Source organism: Poecilia formosa, unplaced genomic scaffold, assembly GCF_000485575.1.
Source record: "Poecilia formosa unplaced genomic scaffold, Poecilia_formosa-5.1.2 Scaffold233, whole genome shotgun sequence".
NCBI lineage: Eukaryota > Metazoa > Chordata > Actinopteri > Cyprinodontiformes > Poeciliidae > Poecilia > Poecilia formosa.
The window spans coordinates 614,269-618,541 of record NW_006800172.1 but is presented as its reverse complement, the minus strand read 5'-3'; the positions used below and the strand labels follow the sequence as shown (position 1 = coordinate 618,541).

Here is a 4,273-nt window from a genome sequence, read left to right as displayed (position 1 = left end):
GGCACCACAGCGCCCGTGCGGCACACTTCCTCGTCGTGTCATCCCTCTCTCCTCTCTGCTGCCATTAGCGCTGAAAGCAGACTATTCTTAGCCGCAGGTGAATTATGGATGAGATGAAAAGCTCATAATGATATTTAGCTGATCGAGTATCGCGCCGAAATGCCACTTAAAGTGTGATACGGCTCGCTGGGACGGCGAGCTTTCCTCGCTGACCTCTCCCCGAAGGCGCTCAGCGAAGCAACCAGACGAGGTAGAGAGAGGTGGTGGTGGGGGCTGTTGTTGGGTGGAGGGTGGAGGGGTTCATTTCATCGAGGCGGCTGAGCAGACGAGATATGAGGCGGCCAGCATGGGTGACACACAAACAGCCGTGGTCAATGGGGGCAACCAGCAGGGAGAAACACTGTCTGGGTGTAGATAATAAGCTACCGCCTCGCCTGGTTATTGCACCACGACCAATGGCAGATCCACCCCCCACCACCGCCGTCCCCGGAAACCCAAATCCTCTGTCACTTAAAGGCAGAACCGACCCATCGGTGTCCAACACGTGACTCGGCCAGGTATGTGTCCTGGTAATTTTGAATTTTATGGCTTTGACTTTTCGCTGAATTTTAAACACGTCTCAGGGAGAACTGGGTTACAGCCTCATAGAAGGGACAGATAAGAGTCCGACAGTCAGCTGTAAATGTGAAGTTCACGCGTGCCGCTAATATTTTCCTGGCCGGATGTACAAAACGTCACCTTTACAAGGTTATGCGCCTTCATCAGATCAACGTTATCTATGAGCGAGACATGATGTATTTCCTCACGCATTGTTCGGCCTATCTCAAGTCTTGACCCTGACACAAAGCGGGTCAAACAAGAAAGGGCGCAGTTGCATTTTCAGCAATGACATTAATCATTTTCTTACAACAGTTGAGGTTCAATAGTCTCTCTCCTTTCACATAGAGATTGGAGCAGTTCCAATCCTATGTGGATATGATTGGTTAAACAACGGAGAAGACATTCACAAACCTAGTCTGTGTATTCCTTTGTAGGCATTGTGCTGAGGTTGAAAAAGCTGTCTGTTCATGAGAAGCTCAGGAGTTTACAAAGAGGTTAAACCTGATCACCAATCCCAAGAGGATGGTGGTTTCCAAAAGGATCTAAATTGTAATTATTCCAGACAAGAAACCAGGAGTAAAGGTTGTTTCAGTTGAATTAGACTGAATCAATGCAGCGTCGTTGTCACTTGATCATTCATGATAAAGGATTACTGGCGAAGTCAGTGACTCCATGACCTTCTTTAGACAGATTTGATAGACTTTTTACCCATCTATCTTCCTGTGCTATTGTGTAGGTACATCTAAAAATTAGAATATTGTGGAAAAAGTTCAATATTTTTGCCATGGATTTGCATGGATTTATAACACATATTTCTGTAATTTGGATAATTGTGACTTATGAATAATGAAAATGCAAAAGTTAATGTCTCTAAAAATGTAAATATTACATAAAGTTGATGAATAAATTTGCATAAAGTACTGGCAATGTGGCATTGAGGTGTTCAGGAAGCCCACGTTGCATTGGTTGCAGCTTTCAAGATGTCTTCATTATTGCATCTGGTGTCTCTCATCTTCCTCTTGACAGTCCATGGAGTCTCTCTGGGGTGAAAGGTCAGACTAGTTTGCGGGTCAACTTCACACAGGAACACCATGGCCAGCTTTTGGTACCTTGTAAGTGAGGCCAGGTGCCACGACCTGTTGGAAAATGAAAACGTCTCCTTTAAGCTGGTCAGCAAACCGAAGCATGAAGCTCTCTCAAATGTCCTGGTAGACGACTCCGTGGACTGTGGACTGCAGAAAATCCCGAAGACCAACACCGGCAGATGACATGGCTCCATCACGGATTGTGGAAACTCATCTCAGACTTCAAGCATCATGGCTTCTGTACCTCTCCACTCTTTCTCCTCTTCCTTCCTGAAACTTTACTTTTAAACTACTGAGCAAACGTCCCGTTCTTTTTCTCTACTGAGTTCAGGTAAGACGCATCGGACGTTGTCTCTGGCTCACGAGTGGCTTGACTCGAGGAATGTTTGGCACACAGTTCATTGAATCCTGTTGCAGTGAAATTTATCCAAGTTTCAGCCCATTGACGCATTTGGCAGATTTAGCATGAAACGGAGGATTAATCTGTGGAAAAGCACTTCATGCCTGTTGTTGTGAACGGTGGAGAATCCGTAACGCTGCAGGCCTGTTTCTTCTCCAAAAGGCCCTGGGAACCCTATTAGGGTGCATGGCATCATGAACCCTGTGAAATACCAAGACATTGGAAAAAAAATACAGACACACAAGATACAAAAATAACCTTCCAGGGCCCCAGACATAAATCATATAGAAAAACTATGTGGTGAGCTGAAGAGAAAAGCTCATAAGAGAAGACCCAGGACTCTAGAGAGAGTGTGTAAAGAAAATACAGTATTTTCCACTGCATGCTCCAACCTTGTGATATTGTGTAGAAAGAGACTAAGTGCTGTTATATTACCAAAGAAGGGCGTATTCAGATCAGCACTACCAACAACTGTGCAAAAACAGGCATTCCTTAAAGTGGATTATTTTTCCTCCCATGAGTAAATGTACTCAAATTAAGCATTCTGTTTTACTTGCAGTTTCAATGTGAGAATATATGGTGCTGCAATAAAAAAGCACATTTATTTTAAAGCTTTCTACAGATCTTAACCAGGGTTGCCAATAAAAGTTTCCAGTACTATATGTGTGTTAATTACCTCCTGCGGGATTTTACCCATGCAGCTATTGCCACTTTGAAAGCCTGCCTGCATGCCAAATGCAACACGACCCATGCAGGTGGGGCCCCGCATCTCCCAACAGGCCAGCTCTCAAGGTGCACAGCAATTATGCATCAAGAAAAGTTTCCTCGTGAATACTAAAGACATCGGCGCATCTCAAAGGCAGCGATGTGGGAAAAGTACTTGGCCCTCGAAGATTTCTTTGTCGTACTTGCAAGCTTCACATCAATCAACACATTTTTAAACAAATGCCACATTTCAGAGAAATATAACCCAAGTAAATAGAAAAAGTAGTTCTTTCACTTGTTTAGAGAAAAAGATACTCAAAAGAACACAAGTAATTTCCCACTTAACCCAAATAAATGGTTCTCTCAACCTAAGTGGCGACATTTGCTTTGAAGTGTTTACAAAAATTGGCAAAAGATCTTTAATATTGCAGTCCGGTCTTTATTTTTATTCAGTCAAAACCTGTTTAAGCTCCTCTCACTGTATCTCATTTGGATTTAAGTCCAAACTTTGACTGAGCCGCTGCAAAATCTGTGTTTTGTTTATGCTTTGTATCATTGACCGGCTTAATATGCTTGATCCTAAAGTTAGGAAATCATACCTGGACATTTTCCTTCTGCTATGGAGCAGCAAAAAAATATAATGAATTTATCATTCATTCTGATATGAAGTGTAGGTCAAACTGTCGTTACCATGTTTTACTGTCAGTTCAGTGTTAGTTTTCAGAAATGCTGAACAGAACACAAACCTTACAAAAAGTTAAACTTTTTTTTGCTCCTTATTTTCCCAATAACTCTATGAAGCCACGAAAAATAATATTTGGCATATCTGAGACATGCCTTTGTGTCCATTTTAGTGGTTTTAACTTTTCATGTAGTCTTCTGTTGCTCAGTTTCTTTCTTATTGTTGCTTCTTGAACACTGACCTTTACTGAAGCAAGTGAAGCCTGCAGAGCTCAACGTGTTGGTCTGGGATGAGTCATCTTTACTCTCTTGGAGTCCATATGTGAATGCCAAATGGACCTAACACCGCTTTAAAAGCAGGAAGTGAATGAAAGCGCATGGCATTCTGGGTAAATGCAATAAAACAAACACACAGGTCTAGCGCTAGCGGGAGAAATGACTCCTTATCTTTCACCAACGACAAAAGTGAAAATCATACGACCATTAAAATCTGACGCCACTCGATTTTTGTTGTGCTCAATGTCTTCTTCAGAGGTTTTTATGCTGTTTTCTTTATCAGTTCTTGGTGCAGCGCCACCACAGGCAAGGAGGGGAACAGCTTTTTCAAAGGGTTTGGTTGGTTTGCCACAGAGCAGCATGAAAACGAAGCACATCAGTTGAAAACGTAGCAATTGTTGCAATTTTGGTGTCCACTCAAAACCGAGTACAGAGACAGAACCAAGACAGTCCAGCAACAGCTCAAGCATGTTGCTGTTTTAGATCTTTCAGCCTACTTCATGTTGTCAGTCAGGTTCTACTTCAG

General features: G+C 42.7%; 1 long non-coding RNA gene across 1 annotated transcript; it reads right to left on the bottom strand.

Moving 5' to 3' along the window:
* Positions 1 to 1,461: 1,461 nt before the first annotated feature.
* On the bottom strand, positions 1,462 to 3,820 carry LOC107838263 (uncharacterized). The gene is made up of 2 exons (XR_001664328.1): positions 3,714 to 3,820; positions 1,462 to 2,286 (listed from the first exon to the last, which is right to left on the bottom strand). It is a non-coding gene; the product is annotated as an uncharacterized LOC107838263 (long non-coding RNA).
* Positions 3,821 to 4,273: the final 453 nt, after the last annotated feature.